This window comes from Canis lupus, chromosome 11 (genome assembly GCF_048164855.1).
Source record: "Canis lupus baileyi chromosome 11, mCanLup2.hap1, whole genome shotgun sequence".
Classification (NCBI taxonomy): Eukaryota; Metazoa; Chordata; class Mammalia; order Carnivora; family Canidae; genus Canis; species Canis lupus.
This window is the reverse complement of record NC_132848.1, coordinates 68,195,286-68,218,139: the sequence shown is the minus strand read 5'-3', so window position 1 is coordinate 68,218,139 and position 22,854 is coordinate 68,195,286. Positions and strand designations below refer to the sequence as shown.

Here is a 22,854-nt window from a genome sequence, read left to right as displayed (position 1 = left end):
CAATCATGATCATAAAAAGAGCCAACATATAACATGTACAGTTGGTAAATAAAAAAAAATAGTAAAGAACATTATTTTAGCAATATGGAGATAAAAACAGTTTATAGACAGAGATTGTTCTAGGGGGACGGAAGTGAGAATGGGAGCAACAGATTGTTCCTTCTCTTACATGTTAACTAGTACCATTTGATTTTAACTAAGTGCATTTATCACTTTGATCAAAATTAATTTTAACAGTGACTCTAAGCACTTAATCTGATTTGATATTTCTATCTTAAAAGAGGTGAACAGTAGATTAGGTTCCCCCATATTTCACTGCACTCATGCCAGGAAGGCAAAGCTGTATAAATCTTTTCCTACCCTACCTCTTGAGCCCTCTCCTGGACTACCCTGGTGTTTCCAAGGCCCAGGGAAGCGAGGGGAGGTGGGGCTGCCTGTCGAGCCTGAGCAAAGGTGTCTGGGCTCCCCAAGGAGGGAAACTGTCAGCAAGTCTGACTCATCTAAATAAAAATAAGCCCCCTGTAGAGGCAAACCTGGGACAGCTGCTGGGAGAGGCTGGAAGAAGTCACACACTTTTCTGAATGAATTATAATGCCTGGCAACATTAAACACTGGTCTTCTGAAATTGACTCCTGGTCTGAGAGGTCCATCTTTGTTCATGAGCTTACCCATAAGTAAAATAAGGTCAGTCAAGACAGAGAGTTTCAAAAAGACCCACCCTTTCAGTGGGCTTCATCTCTAGTGAGGTAAAACTCCAAGGGCCAACAGTTCAAAGTAGCCTGCAAGGCTGCAAGACCTTCCAACCCTCCCAAGCTGCTCCCTGGGCTGGACTGAGTCTCCAGCAAAGAGGAGTGCTTACTCATGTGCGTGAAAACGTCAAGGCTCAACAAGCCACTCAAAGAAATGGCTGGAAGCGTTCCAAGAATTATAGATTGTCAGGATGGACGTTATTTCTTCAATAATGACTAAAAAAGAAGTAATAGCCTTGATACAGACTAGGAACTGTTCTAAGCACTTTACGCATAATCTCATGTGGTTGGTATTATTATGATCGTCATTTGACAAATAAGGAAACTGAGGCACAAAGAGGTTAAATACCTTGCTCAAGGTTGCAAACAAGTGAGTTGCAGAGGTGTAATTCAAATTTAGCTACGTCACTGGACTCAGGATCTAAAGTGAATCACTGGTAGTATTTGGAGGAAGAAAAATTATCCAAAATTCCCTATCAAAGTTCTGCGCCAAATAGAGTGGGGGCTGCTTTTCCAAGATGCTATTGCTACTCACAATTCCACAAAGCGTGGAAGTATGCGAAACAATCATTTCCCCCGACTGCATAGGTCTACTATTTATATGAAGCTATTTAACTTAATTACAAATAATTTAGGCTACAGATGGGAGCAAAGCAACATTAAGGATCTTGATTTTGAAACTGTTCTAAAATAGCTTTTAAAATCTAGGAGGCAAATTGTCTTCCCAAATGGAAATGAATGTGTGACACAGTGAAGTTTAAAGTTATTAGCATTTTTTCCTGAACGCCCGTCTATTTTCTTTGTCATTTACACGATGTACCATCTTTAATTTCAGCTCCGTGATCAAAGAGACGCAACTTGAGGAAGCTCACGACCAACAGCAACGGCTACGCTTGGCAAGGGGCACAGCTGCAACGTGATGGTGGCTTCTCACCCAGAACAAGGGGAGACGAGACCCCCTCATGATTTCAGGCAGAGACCGCAGCACAACCTCTAAAGGAAGAGTGTGGAAGTCAGTCCCTCCCTCCCTCCGTCCTTCTCCTTCTAACACACACACACACACACACACGCACGCACGCACACACGCGTGCATGCGGTGCAAGAGAGGCTCGGCCTCGCCCATCCCATTCCACCGTACCTGTGAGGGCTCCACTGCTGAATGCAGTGCCAGGAAACATGTTTTTAGGAATTCAAAGTATCACGTTTCATAATTTGATTTAAATCAATTATCCCATCCCTCCCTGGAACAGGCACAAGCTCCAAAAATACAAAATGTAAATGGAACCAGCTGCAGCAAAAGCCTTTTGCCAGGATGGATTTCAGTCAGCGTAATCAACCTCCTTTTCGAAGTACATTATTGTTGAGACGCAGAGATCTGGTGAAACACTTCCAGTGTCCTGGGAGGGACCAGGAAGGTAACCAATTATGGGAGGAGAGAAATAGAAGGAGCTAATCTTCTCCATCCTAGCTTGCCTTTGCCCCAAACTCTTACGAAGAATTAATTCCCTCCTCTGGGGGATACTGGGAAACTGAGGTCGTTACTGGCAGCCTTCAAACACTATCCTTAATTTATGGATATTTACTAAACCACATAATCACCCTGAGTTATCCCATTACAGGGCTCAGCAGAGCCGAGGTCTGCAGCCCTGGGTGTGAAGATCAATTGTGAGAGGTTTTGTGAATGTGTGTGAGTGTTTATTAAAGAGGGCATGAGTGTACAATTATTTAGGCTCCCAACATGCTGCCCAACAAATGGATCCCATGCGTAGGGCTTGGCATCCTTCCATTGAAATCCTTCCCCTTAATTGATTTAAAATGATAATTCAATTAAAATAATTATTCTAATCAAACTTCGTATCTTTTTGGCAGGTACTACGGGGGCCTCTGCCCTCAATGTTATTTTAGTATTTTCTTTATTTGTTTTCTCACTGGGCTGACTTTGGCTCTCTGAGTCTTTGGAAAATTTTACATCATTGGGTAGTCACTGCACCTTCCTGGAGCTTTCCACTCAAAACACAGGGAAGGAGGGAAAGAACTATCCTAGAAAGACGCTGTGACTTTGAATTTTTAACAAGTCGGGGGCCAAGAAACAACTGAGAATGATGGAGGGACACCTCACCCACCCAGTCACCTAAAATGCGGACTTTAAGATGACTGGCCAGCTTGTTAAAGCTGTAAAGGGAGGATGAGTGGTAGTCTCATCTCTCCTATTCCTGTCTTTTTTTTTTTTTTTTCATTTCCTCATTTTTCTTTCAGTGGCTGTTGAATGCTTGAAATGTGTAACAGTTGTACCAGATCTCAGGAATTCTTCTAGTTTTTGTAATATCACAACAGTTCTCTCATTTCTTCTATACAACTATGTCCATTTTAAAGATGAGGAGAAAAACACCACCACAGAAGGCTGGGTAGCTGTACCAATACCTCAGGGTTAACTATAGAAAGGCTGTCGCTTTCTAATTGGAGAACCACTGAGCAATGCAAGTGAAAAACAAACTACTTCTTTTATATTTTAATTTTTTAGCATTAATACAATCCGCAAGGATAGTATGATTTGTATAACAGCCAATTTTTGCTCTAAAAAAATGTTTCTGCCTGTCCTTAAGACTCCAGGTGCATTTCTGCCTGAGGGATGCCATCCTCTCAACCTGAATCATTGATGCCTGGCAATCCAGCTGTGGCCTCTTTCACTTTTCAACCATGCTAATAAACATGCAGAAAAAAACTGCAATAGAGGAGACAGGCTTCTTTCTGGTGCTACTCTAAGTTGAACATTGGATCAGAAGTTGAGAGACTTGAGTCAACAGCTCTGCCACTGATCAGCTATGCGACTTTGGAAAATCCTTTTCATGTCTCTGAGCTTCAGAGTACCCACTACACCTTCGGATTCTAGTATCTGTTTTTAGCCAAAAGAGCCTCAATTTTTGAGATTACAATATTTATCCCGCTTGAAACTGTCTCTTAAGGAAAAAAAAATGGGCTTCAACAAGGCAACAGGCCCATCTTGATTACTACCTCTCTAGCAGAAATTTTACCCTCTTGATACAAGGGAATTCGTGTTTATTAGCATATTAGGAATATACCTTTAAAAAAATAAATGTGCAGAACTTTTGATGATGCTTTGATGGAATGTACATTTTGCTTTTGTACTGTTAACAAAGTACAGACTTGGAGAGATGTCTTGAGCATCTCATTATGCACCTACAGAGGAAAGGTAGAGCCTAAAAATGAGGAAGAGGGAGGAGTTATGCCCCTGGAGCCTACATGGGAAAGCTAAGCAGCCTGAGCAGGGGCTCAGAATCTGGGTCTCTGGCCTCTGACCACTGGTTATGGTGCGTCTCTGCAAATTCTGCTCTGTGTAGGGGCCATTTCAGGATTTACACTGAAAGCTATAAGGAAAAATCAAAGGAAGGAAAGGGACTGTGAGAAAGGGCATTAAAAGGTCATTCAAAAGGAAACTAGGTCAGACAGAAACGGTATTCCAAATTTGTTCTTTTCAAAATGATTTCTTTTTTTTTTAATTTTTGTTTATTTATTTATGACAGTCACAGAGAGAGAGAGAGAGAGAGGCAGAGACACAGGCAGAGGGAGAAGCAGGCTCCATGCACCAGGAGCCCGACGTGGGACTCGATCCCGGGTCTCCAGGATCGCGCCCTGGGCCAAAAGCAGGCGCTAAACCGCTGCGCCACCCAGGGATCCCCTCAAAATGATTTCTCTGTAGGATTAGCCTTTTTAAATGAGGTAGCTTCCAGAGGGAGCCTTTTGTATGTGTACTTTGTCCATCACAAGTGTATGTGGCTAACAAATTGAAAACAAATTATATGTGTGTGTGTATATATATAAACAGTTATACACACACACACATACACACACACACGACTCAGACCAAACTGCAGTTCAAGGAAACCAGTGTTTTATAAAGTATACTAACTTTTCTTTTACTTTTTTTTCTTTGGAGAGAGTGAGGTGAGGGAAGGGGCACAGGGAAGACAGAGAAACTCAAGCTCACTCTGGGCAAGAAATCTGACCTGGAGCCCGATTCCATGACCAAAGCCAAAACCAAGAGTCAGATGCCCAACCAACTGCACCACCCAGATGCCCCTTATTTTCTTCCCTTTAAATCTCATTTTAAATGTCCAGAAAGATGAAAAATAATAAACAAAAAGAAAAATTCCTTTTAAAAAAGTAACTGAAGGGAATGGAATTAAATCATCTCCGAAGCTCATTTTTATGCAAAAAGCCTAGTCAATAACTGGTTTCTACTATAGGAAAACATTTAACCAGCTGGTCCCTTAAGTCTGTGGATGTATCACATGGTGAATGTGAGGGACATGCAGGTCCTGGGCTGGCCTGCAGGCATTCTGATTCAGCAGTTCTGAGGAGAAGGAACATACACGGCACATGAGAACTGAGGCTGAATTCCGATGGCACATGACACACAGACTAGATTTTCAGAACCACTACCTCGGACAGCTTTCCCTGGAGGCTCTAACTTATTAGTGATCAATAAGTTTTCTTGTGACTGCTGTCATTTACCAAGATTGAATTTTTAGACTAGTCTCCAATAGAATATTGGTTTAGAGGAACAAGCAGAGAACCGAGAGGTCCAGATTATATTCTCTACAGTAAAACGAGTCAACAAGGTTACTATTACATGGAGTGATTAATAATATAGTAGCAAAATCTAGATTTGTTTTCCAAACAACAAAAATCAGCAGCAGGTATTATGATAATTAATCATGGAGTGGCGCTTTAAGTTCCCTTTCCTGGCATTGGTTCACCTGCTTGATACTGGGAGGAAATATTCAAATCTATTTTATGTAAATAGTATTTCTCAAATACCTACTTTGAATCAAACCAAAACACTAAGCAACGAATGAGAGAAATAAGACATCAACTGCCTCCTCCACTGAAGAGTTAATGTGCAACTTCACAGAATTCATACTAGACCAGAATTCATTAGAACTAGAGAGGTCATTCCATATCAGATACACAAAGTACATACAGAAGGGCTGAGAGACGCAGCAGAGAACCAGACTTCTGGCAAGGAAGGGGTAAGTGTGCGAGGTTTTTGTGGAGAAAGTAAGTGATGGATAAGGTCTTAACAAGGTTTGGTCTTTGAATTCACTGGAAGGACAGTCCTGAATTCTGGCTGTTTGTTAAGCCTTGGTAGACTGTCTACAACCATGCGGTAGAACAGTATGTCCCTCCGTTGTTGGTTTTTTTTTTTAAGATATTACTTATTTATTCATGAGAGACACAGAGAGAGAGAGAGGCAGAGACACAGGCAGGGGGAGAAGCAGGCTCCATGCAGGGAGCCCAACGTGGGACTCAGTCCCAGGACCCCAGGACCTCGCCCTGGGCTGAAGGCAGGCACTTAACCGCCAAGCCACCCAGGCGTCCTTTCCCAATCCCTCTGGTTTTTAACCAGAAAGTTCTTTTCTCTCTTAGTTTACCTTCCCAAACTACGCTGACAACAACTGAAAACATCCATACATATATCTATCCAACCGTGCATCCATCAGTATACATTCATACACACATACATTCAAGTAATTGTTCATTCACTCACTCGATCTTTCCTTTTTCCTATCAAGGACTGCACTCTTTACTGGGGATGCAAATAGGATGTAGCCACAGTGCTGCTCTTAAAACACACACACACACACACACAGTCCATGAGTGAGAATTTTTCAGTGGCCACAGATGCATCCCGGGGAAGTCAAATTAAGTAACCCAGGAAAGCTCTGTCTCTTTCATACTTTTCTTTTTTCTAGATTCATTCATTCTGTCCAGTGAGAGAGTGATTGGAGACATAGCACAGTATTATGATGCAGGATTCTGGAGCCCAACTTATGGTATGAATCCTGGCTCGAAGTAGCTGATAAATCACTGCCAGTTGTATGATCCTGAGCAATCTGCAGAACTTCCTTAGTTAATTCCTTAGTTAGTTTCTAACTAACTAAGGCCTTAGTTCCTCACGTGTAAAATGGGGACAATAGTTAATACATGTAAGTGTCTACAAGTTCTATAGGGGCACCATGGAAGTGTCCACTATTAAGAGGATGCCTCTTCCCACACCAGTCTGCTGCTTGCAAGCAGGAAATTTGTAGCCCCCACCTTAACTTCAGATGGGCACCCCCTATACAAGGGCATCTACTACATGCTGAACACTCAACGTGTGCTTTCCTATGTGGGCTGGCCTGGGAGCTCCTCCTTTAAGCAAACCTCATCTCCTTCTGGCCTGAGAGCCATCATCTGCAGTGAGATGGAAAACATCTGGCAAACACCCTCTCCACAGTAACGCTCCTGCCACACTGCATGACCACTCCAGGTTACCCATCAGACTCTTGCTTTTCAGGCTAATCCATTCTTCAGCTCTGCCATACACGGATGCCCCCCACCCCAGCCTTTCAATCTTCTCCCTTTGTTCTGTTTGGCCCAGCACCTGCCCTAATTCTCTTTGTCAACATTAACCAAGACTTGAGCCTCAGACAAGCACATATTATTCTCCAAAAACACCTTCTCCAATGCTTCTGACAAATGTTCTGCATTTACACCAAAATACTTCTGAAAACAAGAGTCCATATACTTTCTATTTCCTTCGCCTTAACCTAATAGATGTAGAGATCCCAGACAAAAAGGAACTGGCTGTGCTCATAAGTGAGAAATGTATGTAAGCTGATAAATACCTTCTCCACTAAGACTTCTATCAGAGCTATAAAGTAGACTTCATTTCTCATGTCAACTCCAGTCACTTGGTGTAAGAGTTCTGTTAAGGAGGATTCTGAGGTCATATCTAAGCTCAATAACAAGGGCTGTGATCAGATAACAGAGTGTATACCACAGGCTCAGAGGTGTGGAATAGTTTTTTTTTTTTTAATTTTTATTTATTTATGATAGTCACAGAGAGAGAGAGAGAGAGAGGCAGAGACTCAGGCAGAGGGAGAAGCAGGCTCCATGCACCGGGAGCCCGATGTGGGACTCGATCCCGGGTCTCCAGGATCGCGCCCTGGGCCAAAGGCAGGCGCCAAACCACTGCGCCACCCAGGGATCCCCTGGAATAGTTTTTGATATTTGCTAGACCCTCACTAGATCCTTTTATCAGTCTGTATACTAACGTGGTAAATTTAGGACTTAGAACATGCCATATTTGTGTGTGTGTATACTCACTGTGTATACACACACATATATACAGTGAGTATACACACACACATACATGCCACAGATATATATACATACACACATACACATACGTATGTATATAGTTGACCCTTAGACAACACAGGAGGTAGGGTCACTGATCCCCCCCCCCATGTAACTTTTAACTTTCCCAAATTTAACAACTAATAGCTTACTATTGAATTACTATTGACTGACCAATAACATGAATGGTCAAATAATGCATAGTTTATATGTTCTATGTATTATATACTGACTTTTACAATAAAGTAAGATAGAGAAAAGAAAAAAAAATTTTAAAGATTTTATTTATTTATTAGAGAGAGAGAGAGAGAGAGAGAGATAGGCAGAGGGAGAAGCAGGCTCCATGCAGGGAGCCCAACGTGGGACTCGATCCCAGGTCTCCAGGATCATGCCCTGGGCTGAAGCCGTCGCTAAACCGCTGAGCCACTGGGGCTGCCCGAGAAAAGAAAATTTTAAGAAAATAATACAGAAGAGAAAATACATTTACAGTACTGTACTGTGTTTATTGATACCGTAAGTTTATATAATCTGTTTGCAAGATGAGTCATCCATCAGTATCTATATCAATATCATTTTACATGATATAAAACATTGTAGATGTTTTAAATATTGCTAAAACCAGATACCAAAAATGAAAAGACAATGTGAAAAATAAATTCATATTTATTTACAGGTGTAATAATTCATGCACTGATAATGAAGCAGCAGTGATTTGATTGCTACATCGTAGCCTAGTGTAATTGATACAAATGCTTCACGATAACCTTGCCTGTGTACTAATGAATGAATCATCATAAATTTTTATGGCATATAGTATTATAATCATATTCATTTGTTACATTTTTTAAAAAAAGCCACTTACCTATGATAGGATTGCAGCTTTTCCAATTACGAGAGAGACATACTATAGATTAATGGAATTCTTTGAAAGCAAAGTTATAAAATAGCACAAAACACATTATTTTTATATCAAATATCATTCACCTGATGCCTACCTAAGGATAGGCTGTTCACTTCTATACAAGTATTCTCGTATAGACTTCTACACAGTGGTCTCCACCATGAATACTTGGGCAGTAATGACAACGAAAGTCTCATGCAGTTCTTGCCGTACAGCCCGGGACGCACATGAAGACACTAATATACATACACAACGGATAAGCTTATTAGCTCTACAGCATGGTGACCATTTACTATTCATTGAGTGGAAGTGAATCACCATAAAGTCTTCATCCTCATCGTTTTCACACGGAGTAGGATGATGAAGAGGAGGAGGGGACGGGGTTGGTCTTGCTGTCCCAGGGGCAGCAGAGGTGGAAAAGGTGGAGGGAAGGGAAGGCAGACACGCAGGCAGGCACATTAGATGTAACTTTATGAAAATACAATGTAATTTCTGTCTGACTTTTTTGCTTTTTCATTTCTCTAAAAATGTTTCTATAATGTACCGATCCTTCTTCCACTATTTGATTTAATTTCAGTGCCCATATCCTCCAAGGGTCCACATCATAAAAGAAGTCAAAAGCAGTCTTGAGTAACTAGACTCCTTCTGTGAGACTGTCTAACATCAGTTGGTTTTCTGGCACTGCTTCTACATCTTCTTTCTCACTGCCTGCACTGGTTCAGAAGCACTCATCTCCATCAAGTTGTCTTCTGTTAATTCCTCTGGTGTGATGTCTATTAGCTCTTGAATTTCTCCAAGATCCATATCTTGAAACCCTTCAGCCCTCCCACCCCACCTTTTTTTTTTTGCCATATCCACAATCTCTTTCACGATTTCCCCGATTGGCTCTGTCATAAATCCTGTGAAGTCATGCACAACCATCTGGATATAATTTTCTCCAGCAGGAATTTATTGTTTCAGGCTTCACAGCTTTCATGGCTTTCTCTATAACAACAATGGCATCTTCAATGGTGTAATCTTTCCAGATTTTCATGATGCTCTATCAGGGTTCCTTCCAATAGCATTGACAATTCTTTCCTTGGAGTAATGTATGCAATGAGACGTAAAGGTCCTTCTGAGCCCCTGATGTAAAAGCTGAGTTATAAGCATCGTGTTCGGGGCAAGTAGACCACTTCAAAGCCTTTGGAATTAAACTCAGGGTTCCGGGTGGTCATAGGCACTGTCCAATATGGAAAGAACTTTAAAAGGCAGTCCCTACTGGCAAGGTACTTCCTGACTTCAAGGACAAAGCATGGACGGGACCAATCCAGAAAAAGGGTTCTTATGGTCCAGGCCTTCCTGGTGTACAGCCAAAAGACTGGAAGCTGGCATTTATCTTTTCCTTTCAAGGCAAAGGGGTTAACAGCTTTACAGATAAGGGCAGGCCGTCCTGATCATAAAGCAGACTGCATTTGGACAAAACCATAGAGTTAGCCTATCACTTCCTGCCTTAAATCCTGGTGCTCACTCACTTCTCTGCCTTACTAGCAAGTGTCCTTTGTGGCATTTCTTTTTCCAGGACAGAGCTATTCAGTTTGCATTAAAACACCTGTTCAGCAGATATCCTTTCACCTCAATGATTTTCTTAATGGTATGTGCAAACACATCAGCTGCCTACTGGTCAAAAGAAGTTGCTTCTCCTATTATCTTGACATTTTTTTAAGCCAAATTTCTTCCTAAACCATCCTTTGCTGGCATTAAATTCTCCAGCTTTAGATCCTTTACCTTCTTTTTGCTTTAAACTGTCATATAACAACTTTGCTTTGTCTCAAATGATTAATTAGAGTCTACAGGTGTGCCTCTCTTGCAGCAATCCTGTACCCACATAAAAGCTGCATTTTCAATATGAGATTAAAAGGTATTTTGCAAAAAAAAAAGTGTAAGGTGTTTTGCACCTGCCAGTATAGCTGCAGCAATGGCTTCACAAATTTCCTTCTGTTTTGTTTTGGATGATGGTCCTTACACTGTATTCATTTATCTTGAAATGGCGGGCAACCTCAGCTGTGGACTTCAGTCTGTGACACATATCAAGCAAGCTGACTTTTTCTTGTAATGTCATGACTTTTCCCTGCTTCTTGGGAGCACTTTCAGCATCACTCATGGCACTCTGGATGGGTCCCATGGTGTTATTCAAGGTTTATGGTATTGCACTAAACGTGATGAAAAATAGTCCAAGAACTGCGAGAGATCACTTTTTACTGTGATACACAATTTACTGGAGAGATGAACTGCTCACGTGGAGGTGATTAGCATCACATGGCATTTTAAGCAGATACTTGCAACACTTGAGCTCACCACAATGGCAACAGGAGGAGGCTATGAAATTATTATAGCAGTACAGTATGTACTACAGTGAATTTTATGCAGTTATGATTTAATACTGCATCTTTACATTTGTTTACCTTTCTCTCAACTATGAGTGGCACCATGTACAATCTGGAAATGTTTATGAGTGTAACCATTGATAAATTTTAGCTTTTCATAATAGATTTGTGTATATTTTATGATACCAAGTGATAAAAGAGACTGGTATCTACACATACTTCATGCATCCATGTCATACTTAACTTGTTCTTAATTTTTTCAGTACTTCTAGGATACACCGCTTGTCTACAATTTTCTTTAAATTGTCACAAATATGAAAAAAATTTCCCAATGTATTTATTGAAAGACCCAAGTAGAAATGGACCCACAAAGTTCAAACCCATGTTGCTCAGGAGTCACCTACACTCTGATTTGAAGAATAGTGGACATCTTAAAGGTCAAATATTCTCTCAACTATTTTGATCTGTCTAAAATCGCTTCTAGTATTAAAAGTCTTCAACAAGGTCCCAATTCGCCTTAAAATGCATTTCTTGGGAGGAATAAACCTAAGCTATTATCAGCTTATCACTATTCAACTTCAGAGTAACTAGCTAGTCACCTAACAAGGGCCTACAGCCCTATCTAGGACAGGTACATTTTGAATTGGAAAATGAAAAATAAAGGAATTTGGGGGTAGTTCCCCAAAATACACACTGACAGGGTTCCACAGTGCAGCCTGGACAGTCATTATGGGACATGAAGGCACATAGTATTGGGGAGAATAAATGGAGCGTCACAAAAATGAATTGGGTTCAGCAAGATGGAGACATCTGAAAAGCATACACCATCTGCTTTACAAATTTGCTCATCTCTGGGCTTAGGGGATAATTCTAACTTTCCAAAGTGTGTAAAAGATAGGCCAAAGTCACTCCTACTTACCAACTTGATAAGGCAAACCAGTTAAAGTCTAGTTGGTCTGTCAAAGAGAAACCCAAGGAAGTGAAGGCACTCAGTTCAGTGTTTTGGTAAAGGGAACTGGAGGAAGGGGTAGAGACTCTCTCTTCCGTTCCAGGGTTTGTCAATATTTTATTCTTGTGTTTCGCCTACCCCTGAGACTATTCGCATATTAATATCTCTAATATTAGGAGGCATCTTACAGTCTGAGCACACCATAGTTTCATTGATAACTTTTTTCTTTCTTAACGGAAGATAAAATAAATGGTGTCTGTTACATCTGATGGCACCGTAGATCCAGTGAAGTGTGGTATGTTGGAAGGGGGGCCATTATACACGGGAATACACAACACTCTGCATGTCTTCTCCAGGGCCCAGCCACAATCAGCACAGCCCTCTGAGCCTCTGTAGTCAATTCATCAGTTGTTTGTGGAGTCCCCGAGATCCCCAGGCACAGTGATCATGTTTGTATGGCTACATGAAAAATCTTGTCAGAAAGGGGAAAGACAAGGTGGCCCTATTTATTTTAATATGTCTTCAGCTATTTTAAAGGGTTTTTCTTACTTCCATGTTGGAGGTCTTTCTACCAGTTTGGAAGAATGCACCCCTCCCTCAATTCCCCAAACACACCAGCTAAATTTTAAAGCTGAGGAGTTTTCTCTATGGTCCTCTGTTTCTGTTAGATCAGGGAACAGCCACCGAGAAGGGAAGGAATGCTTTCAGAGTGTCACTTACACCCCAGAGGCTCTGTACCACCCACAGTCTTCCCTTTTTGCCTCTCAAATGAATCAGAGTAAAATTAAATATCAAAACTCACTCAGACACTCCCAGGTTCTCCAGGCCTTCAGTCCAGCCTTTGCCACTTGGTGAGGAATACAGCTTTGCTGAGCTCTGGGAATATAAAATAAAGTTGCTATTGGTGCCCTGTCAATCAACATCCAATCCCATGCAGAGGCAGAATGTGCAGTCATGTGCCTGCCACATGTAAAATGTTACTCAACCACCTTGGAGGGAGGGAACAACTCCTCCAGGGAAACTGTTACAACCCAGACATCTAACTCAGAGATCCAAGCCGGGAGAGGACAGAAGAGAAGGATCAGGAATGAATTCGTGGCAAGTATTAATGTAACTCTGACCTCTCCAGTCTTGACCATCCAACTATGCACGTGGGAAAACCTGGAAGCAGAGAGTCAGCTTTTCTCTTTCCCATAAATAACGCTACTTGGCAGCCCATGACTCTGCCGACAGAAACTGGCTTTGTCAGGAGCCAGGAGATGGTGATAAGGAAGATGGTCATCCAGGTGGACCTGAAGGAGTTTATGCAAGGCTAGGAAGGAAAATCAAGAGTAAAAATCAAGAACTTATTAGCTGCATTAACTGGCTAACAGAAAAAAAAAAAAAAAACACTCATACATATGTGCTTTCCCTCCCGTGAATGTAATGGATCCCTCCGTCGCTCTCTCAATCAATTGGCCTGAATCAATGTCAGCTGGGATGATATCTTCTCCAAATTCTACCTCCCAGTGTTATTTCTCTTCAAATTACATTTACTCGTGTCTACAGAGTATTAAGACACTCGTTGATTTATCAAAGGACCTCGCAGGAATGAAACAATCTTCAAACTGAGACTTTACCAGAATTGACAGATGCAGCAGTTCCCTGTAGAACAGCTAAGACACGCAGAGGAACCTGAATATCATTGTCCTAAATTATCTGGAATAAATTGCCCAAATTCCCCCACTTAAGGTACATGAACATGTCTTTCTCTGGGGATTGTGTGAGAAACAAACACACCTTTACGTGTCTGATCTACTCCTTTGTGGTTTTAAGTGGGGAAGATCAAGTAATACAACCTCATCAAAAAGAATATTTTTCTTTTCTAACTGAAAAAGCTTAAGAATTCCTCACATGCATATAAAACTTTATGCTATTACAAGAACTCTCAGCTACTATCATATTTGATGCTCATAGGCATTAAATCCCATAAATAAGATATGTATTTACAGTCGTCCTAATACTGCAAAGCAAACCAAGAGTATTTCTATCAACATTACATACCAGTTGCTCAAATCTCAAAAGATCTTTCTCTCCATCCACTGTCCTGTCCTTTCTTCTTCCCTAAAGCTTTTTTCCCCTCCTGGTCAGCCCTGACCCTTTTACAACCTTTATTGTGTTGTTACACGTATACTGTTTGCATTTCCATCGCCTCTGAGGATCTTCATTCATAAAATGTTAAATCTCCCCCATTTTCCTTTTTCCTTTAAATTTTCTTTCGTATCCCCCAATCCTGGTCAAATGATGCCCACGTTTCAAAACAGATTGTTTTCTTAAGCCTTCACGACTCCCTTCTCGTGGCCATATCCTTTGAGTACCTGTGCTTGCTTTCCCTGTGATTTGTACAGAAAGTATTTACTTGCCCTTCCTCACCCTGGTTCTACTTCTGCTGTCACACAGATAAGTTTAGGTTAGTCTCAAGCCATCAACTTCAAAGATGGAAATTACTTTATTTGTACAGAAAATGCTTTCAAAGTCTGTCTTCCAAATTCCATTTTCATTCTTCATCCTGCACAGGATTTTAAAGCTGAAAGGGACCTATGAAATTTAATCCAAAGGTCTTATTTGAAGGTGACTAAACAGGGATCTGAACCCAGGCCTCATCAGCTTTGACCTTTGCAACAGATACTGATATCTGGCCCAGTCACCTCTCCAATCTGAGTCTTATACTCAGAAATCATTTGACATTATCACTTCGTGGCCCAAACATATTTTGACCTTATTCAGATGCCATCCCTGAGCTCCTGCACTCCTCTCCCTGGCCCCCAACTCCTCCTTCTCACCTCCAAACCTACTGCACCTCCTCGGTGAATATATCACAATCCACCAGATGTCATCCTTGATGGGGATGTCATCCTAATTCCTCTCCTCCTCCCCTCCACCCTCAGCTCATCTCTCCACCTGTGTCCTTTCAAGCCTCTCCATCATCAGCCTAGTTCTGGCCACCAATAGCTCTTTTCTGAATTACCACAACATCTTCCTAAGTGGTCGCTTTGTTCCTCCTCTTGTCCACATCCAATTGCAACCACCTCTTGCAGCAGGCGCATCTAAAACTAAATTTTGATCACATCACTACCCCGATTAAAGCCATCAACGAGTCCCCACTGCCATCAAGAGAAAGTTTGGATCCCTGTGTAGGGCTACAAGGCTGTGTTTTGACCCCTCCTTATGTGCAAGCTCATCTTTGGCCACTCCTGCATCATATTTCAAACCAATCCTCCTTCAGTCACTTAGACGAGTCACGCTCTTTCCCACCTATCACCCTACCCTTTGCACAAGCTATTCCTTCTAGCTGCAAGGTTTTTCCTCTTCTACTTTATTTGAATAATCAGCATGCTTCTCTTCATCATTCAGGTAGGAAATTGAGAAATCTTTCCCCTCAGATCACATGTTCACTTCTTGTAGTTCTTTGCTCAAATGTCACCTTTTCAGATAGTCCTCCCCTCCCCAGCAGTTCAGTCAAAACCTCATAGATGATGCCCATTTGCTTATGTTGCCTCTACCCCTTCCCCACCTGCCCTCCTCACCACATTAGATATTTTTTAAGCATCATGAGAACAGGGACCCTGCCTGTCTTAATCACTGCTGAATCCTAGGTGCCTTAAGCATTCATAAGTATTTGTTAGATGAAAGAATATTCTCAGCGTTTAACATAACTTTGTTTACAGTAGTAGCTTAATAAATATTTGAAGAGGGGTGGAAGAAGAGAGGAAGGAAAAAAGAAAAAAAGGTGAAAACGTGGGAGTTTATAATGGATTTCATCTTTCTTTTCTATAAAAGTTGCAGCATCTCCTCCTTTTATTGTGGCTGTTATTTCATCATCTTTCTCCTATTAGCCACTGAAAACAGCTGCCCCCAAAATGGAACAGACCATCAACAAACTTAACTCCACATGCAGCACAGCAGTGAGGCCCACAGTCATGAGAATCCTTCCAGACTTCTCCAATTCATTTCTTAAGCTTAGATGCCTGCATTGAATCACCAATTTCTGCATCTTTGATTGAAATGCCAGAATTAGTCCACAGCCCTGCCCCATCCCCTGCACTTTTCCTAAAACAATTACATCAAAAACTCCCGTTCTATTCCATTTCTCTCATACACCATCTCCTAACACCCTACAAGCTGTGTGTAGGTGGCATCTTTATTATTCCTTGACCTGCTTGCTCTCACCTCTCATCACCTGCAGTGTCAACATGGGTGTCTCTCATTTGTGCTATTTCTTTCCCATGTACTTCACCTTTATTTAAGAGGGTATTTGCCTCCTATTCTGGTCTCCTCAGAACCCTCCCTTTAATGATTTGAGGATCCTGCCCACTAGACTGAAGTTTAAGGGTCTCACCTTCCTTTCCTTTTTGAAACAAGGCTCTGTACTTGCCCACGTCCCATCTGCTTCCCACCACAGTTGGTCCACGAACACTGGCAGTGACCTGCTCTCTCTTGTACAAGAACATAGAAAGGCATCTGCTCCAGCCAGGAAATTAGAATTCATCCAGAGCAGGGAGGTCCCCGGATCTGTTCATTCATGTTGGGTCTCAGTTCCTTCCTACTTATGTTTGTTCTTCCTTTTACAGCCCCAGCATCGTCCCTTTTGGCAGAAAAGATGAATGTAAAATAGCTCTGATGGAGTTTGCACTGTACTGACCATTCATCAACAGTACCCTGGTGCTGCCAAGCACTCGGCCAAAGGGATTCTTTTCTTCTTATTCCATGCTTAGTTTTCGATCCTTTTCCCCATGCATTTTTGAAAGCCTACGTTCACTCTGAGCTTCAGCTTTCTGACTTCTTTAAATTTTTCTTCTCATTTTTTAAAAAAAATACTAGACATTCTATTTGATGCATCCCTGGTTTAGGTTTTATTCTTTTATATTTTTATACATCTTTTAAAATCTGAGCTCATCAGAGAAGGACCTGTGGGGTCAACCTGGATTCTATGGCTTTATTTTCTTTTTCTTTCTCACCTAGATCTAATTTTCTAAAGTCATCAGAACAGTATCAGGGTGGAATCAGGACTAACTTAACACAGAACTTGTTTTCATTTTCTTTTTTAAGGTACTCATGGTGAACTTGATTCACAGAACACTGTAGGAAATACAGAAAGAAGAAAAAAAGAAAAAAATTGAATTTATCCAAAACCTGGCCAATAAAAAACAATCCCCACCATCCCTGAGCCCATATGTGCAGGGCTTCTTTTCCCCCTATTGTTAGCAAAGGAAAGGGGAAATCATCTGTGCATTCCATTTTACTGCTTGCTAATAAACTCACTTAACATCTTCCTGTGCACATTTTTCTACATCACTAAATATTGTACTGCAACATTATTTTTAAAGACTGTGTAGTATTTCATGATATAGATAAGCTATTATTAATTCAAAAAATGTCTATTATGAGACACAGGCTGTTTCCAACATTTGGTATTAAAAACAACTGTATACTGAACATTGCTGTAGGGGAATCTTTATGCACATCAATAATTGTTTCTTTAGGACTCATTCCTGGAAATGGAACTGCTAGGTCAAACAGTATGAATTTTAAAAAAGAGGTACGAATTAAATTTGAAGATACAGATAACAATTACCTTTCATAAGGGCTTTACATTCTCTATAAATTTACACCAAGTTACATTCTCTGGAGATGAGCATGCACACTTTCCACATCCAGGACAATAGTAGGTATTAAAATTTTCCACAAACTAATCAATTTCATATGTAAAAAATGCGATTTTTTGCTTTCAGTTGTATATATTTAACTACTAGTAGGTACTGATATTTTTGATATGTTTATTGACTTTATTTCTCACTTTAGTGAACTATCTGCTCACAATACTTTGGAGATTTTCTTTCTAGGGTGCTTGTCTTTTTCTTAAAATATAGGAGTTCTTTTATACCTTGAGAATATTAGACCTATCCTCATATTTTATTCAATATTTTATTCCTATTTTTCGCTTACTTTTACATTTTCAATATTCTTTATGAAGCAATAGTCTTTCTTTAGTAATAAAATGTATTTTTTCTTACATATGATCTGCTTTTTGTATTATGTCTTAAATGTCTTCCCCACCAATGGATGATTTTTTGAAAGTATCCTTATTTTCTTCTAATATTTTTATGGATTCTTCTTTCTCAATAAATCCTACATTCATATAAAACTTAATCTGCATATGACACAAGATAGAAAATCTTCATTTGTGCCCCAAATGTCTAGCCATTTATTTAAAAACCATTTATTAGGGGTGCCTGGGTGGCTCGGTTGGTTAAGCATCTGCCTTTGGCTCAGGTCATGATCTTGGGGTCCTGGGATAGAGCCACGCATGGGGCTCCCTGCTCACCGGGGAGTCTGCTTGAGGATTCTCTCTCTCCTGCAGCCTCTGCCCCTCCCTCCATTCACTTTTTTTCTCGCTCTCTCTCAAATAGATAAATAAATCTTTTTCAAAAAAAACATGTATTAAATAGTTCTTCTTTCCCCAGTGATATTTAGGAACCATTCTTATCTTATGCAAATTCTTATATATATTAAGTCTATTTTTAGATATTCTATTCTAATAGAATATCTAAATATCTTTTTCTGTTTGAAAAGAATTAGCACTTTTAAAGAGTTCTCTTATTCAGAAATGAGGTAATAAGTACTTTCATTTATCAAGATATTTCTCAAAAAAAGTTTTTTTAATAAGTCTTTAACATGTCATTAAATTTATATGAACACACTTTATTATTAATAGGACTGTCTTTCTCATCATAGTTTTTATTGGTTATCCCTAGTACACAGGAACTGTAATGGCTGTTGTGATATGTTGCTCAGGTGCCCCTTTGTGGCTTGTACACTCACTTCCCTAGCTCCTGGGCGGTAATGGCTGGTGAATTTAAGCTGAGTTCCCCTCTGGAACTGCTTAGCAGGAAAGCTGCCTTGCTCCAAGTCACACTCTTCCCACAGACAGTCCTTGTCCAGTGACTGGTAGATTAGGGGTATCAAGGTCCAGATTCCTTGCATCAAAGCAGGAAATTCTGAGGAACCAGCTCAGCTTCAAGGCTCCCCATGGAAATGGATGTGGTTCTTGTGGCAATTGCATCACAGTCTGACACCTCCTTCCACTCCCCCTAAGGTATTGATCCTAAAAGCACTCACCAATAAACTTCCTCCATGTAAGCCTCCATTTCAGAGTCTACTTCCCAGGGTATTAAGACTGCTGTTGTCAAGAGTGATGTGAGGAAGATCGCCTGAGGAAGAAGACTAAACTAAAATGAGAGTTTTGGAACTGGATCACCCACTACCCACCTGGCAATGAGGACCCCATTCCTAGTAGTAGGTGGAGCAGTAGAAACTACAGGCTTGCTGTAGCACTGAGATTCCTAAAGGTTTTCACCAGTGACAACCTGGGATAGGCTCCCCTGGGAAGAAAATGCACTGGCAGGCGCAGTAGTTTAAGTTGTGAGAGGTTCTGAGAAGGTACTAATTAGGAAGACAATGGAATCTAATGGCTTGGTGAGTGGCACTGATGCACTGGAGAGAGACAAGAAAAGGCTAAGAGTAATTAATCACTAATTGAAAGCTGAGAGTGAAAATCAGAGGACCTCTCTGGCAGCATGTAAAGAGGCTACGATTCCTGATCTCTAGGGGAAGGAGGAGGTTAAGGATCAAGCCCAAGACTTAATTATAAAAGTAGCAAAGCTCCAGATAAAGTGAATTCTCAGCCCTGGTAAGTCTGCTGTACCAAGGTCAGGGCTCTGATGGGGAAGGAGTGGGATCCTGAAATTTGAAATGGATCATTTGGATCAATACACTCGAAAACATTAACATCCCAGATCCCCCTAACCGATCTGAGCCTATAGGAGTGACCCACTGCTCCCTAGTCGTCTAGAGCTCCCCTTGCTTAAAGATAAAGCAGAGGCTTCTGTCCTGCAAGGCAACATGTACCCTCCCTCAAGTTCTTCCCCCACCTTCCCTGCTGGGCAAGAGAACAATGAGACGAGGTTACCTGGATGATGGTGCTGAGCCTGCAAAGGGAGGAAACTATATCCCCAAGATACTATAGCTCTAGCTTAACTTCTACTAATAATGAGCTGAAGCATATGTATGGGACTGGATACTGAGGGTGCTGGAACAAGAGTACAAAAGAACATCAAGTAGGGAAAGAAAGAGTTTATCAGCAGGAGGACACTCTCCTACATTAGAGGAGCTAATTTAATATTCTGGCCTAGGAAATGGCACTAGCACACTACTAGGATTGCTCTTAGAAGATCAGAGAAGAAAAGAGCTCATACTAAATAAAGTACAAATATCAAAACAGCCTTAACAGATGATAAAATAAGCGGTTTCAAAGTCCAGGGAAGTAAGCAGCTAGAGTGGATATACTTTGTAGGGCCAGAAAGCTCACCTGGTGATTATGTTCTGCAGTGGGATCCAGAGGACACTCCATTTACCAAAGCAGTAAGGCAATAAGTCATGGGCTGGTAAGAGAGGCTGTCCATTGCAGGCCAGGGCAAAGGAAAGGAAATACTATTAAAAAATCAGATTCATTGGTAGAAGTAAAGATGATAGAACCAAACCAAGAGGCCTAGTTTTTAAACTCGGAAGCCATTAACTCAAAGAGAGGTTGGATACTCAGAAGGAACAATTCTGCAACACCTCAGCAAGTATGCACAATAATAATTCCCCCAATTGTTCTCTAAAAAGACCTAAGGCCACTTATTCAGGTAATTATATACTGGGGAAAAGTAAAATACACCAGCGTTTCAAGGACTATTGTACAAAGGGTCGAAGTTGATATCTGGGCACATAAAAAATACTCATGGCCCCATTAAAATAGGAACTTCTGAGAGCCAAGTAATAAATGGAGTGCTGGGCCTAATCTTGCTTGCAGTCTTGCTTCCCCTGGGCCCACAGATCCATTCTATGAAAATATCCTTGGATGCTAAATGTATAAATGTAATGGACATGCTTGGTGGTTGACAAAATCTCTACATGTGTTCCTTGGCCTTTGGAGTAAGTAAGAGCTACTTTAGTAGGGAAGATCAAGTGAAAACTGCTGAAACAGCCCCTTTCCAGCCAAAAATTATGAATAGAAACATGGTTATGTCATGCGGGAAATGGCAGAGATTAGTGTCACCCTAAAGACCCTCATCATGACCCAGAATGCAGAGGTAATAGTCCTCTGCTACTATAATATATATAATATAATATAATATAATATAATATAATATAATATAATAAATACAATACAACATAATATAATATATATTACATTCCCATTATATTATATTCCCATTTAATTACTTAGTTTGACTACCAGGAAAACCAGACAGATCCTGGAAGATGACATCAAACTTAGTCTAGTTGTAGCTCCAATTAAAGCTGCTGTGCCAGGTGTGGTGCCTTTTCTAGAGCAGATCAGCATGGCCTCAAATACATGGTATCTAGCCACCGATCTGGTGAATGTGGTGGTTTCCACCCACATCAGGAAGAAGGATCAGAAATAGTTCTCTTCACGTTGGAACAGGCAATAGAATATATGCACCATTTTGCCCTGGTACTAAGTTAACTCTCCCGACCTCTGTCACACTGTAACCCAGAGAGACTGGAATCTAATGGACATTTTTCAGAATATCACACTGAACCACCATATTAGGCAAGATAAGTAAGAAGTACTAAGTATGTTGGAGGCCTTAGGAAAACATATCTCCAGAAAACAGGAGACTCTAAAGATTCAGGGACCTGTCATATCAGGGAATTCGGTGGCGATCCATGGATGCTGATACAGGTCTTCCAAGTAAAGGGCAAACTTCTGCATCTCACACCTCCTGCCTTATAAGGAGGATATACAATGACTGATAGTCCAGATTCTGGAGACACTATTCTCCATATTTGAAAATACTGCTCTGCTCCTCTGACCGAGTGACCTGATGGGCAGTTTTGAGTACGTCCCAGAGCAGGAAAGGCTTTAGCAAGGCAGGACCAAGTTGTAATAAAAGCAGGCCTCCCACTTAGTCAATATTACCAGGAAGACCCCATGGAATTGAAGGTGTTGGCATGAGGGGAAAAAATGCCCTGTGGAGTTTATGGTAAGCACCAATGGAAGAATCAGAGCGCAGCCCCCTAGAGTGCTAGAGCACGGTCATGCCATCTGTGGTGGTGGAGTGATGTCTTTTGAAAACCGGTTCCTATACGCTACTGGCTGCTAGTAGAGGTGCAATGCCTGACGATGGGACATCAAATGACTATGTGGCCAGAAGTGCTCATCATGAACTAGGTTCTGGCAAACCTATCAAGTTAGGTCAGGCATGCCCAGCAACAATTCCTCACATGATGAATGTTGTCCCAGCAAGCAGGGCCAGAGAGCACAAGCAAGCAGCACAAGCAGGTGGCCTAGATTCTATTTCATTCATTGCTATTACATCAGTGATTCACCCTTAGCTCAAATCGATGGCTACAAGGATGGGGTCCTTTAAGAGTCTCCCATGGAACCAAATGACAACAGAAAAATGACAAAGCTTGGATCACAGATGTGTCCGTTCCATATGTGGGTGCAGGGTGAAAATAAACAGCTACTATACAACAGTCCTACTCAGAGGTGACCTAGAAAGGCAATGGTGCAGAAACTCCTCCCAAAGAGTGGAGCTTCAGAAGATATACCTGGTAATGCACTTTGTATGGAGTGAG

General features: G+C 41.1%; 1 long non-coding RNA gene across 1 annotated transcript in view; it reads right to left on the bottom strand.

The window, feature by feature from the left end:
* LOC140600386 (uncharacterized) overlaps positions 1 to 22,854 on the bottom strand; it is a 343,896-nt gene that overhangs the window by 237,773 nt on the left and 83,269 nt on the right. Inside the window, exon 2 of the long non-coding RNA XR_012003649.1 lies at positions 12,968 to 13,041. This is a non-coding gene — a long non-coding RNA (uncharacterized lncRNA). The remainder of the gene's footprint in view (positions 1 to 12,967; positions 13,042 to 22,854) is intronic.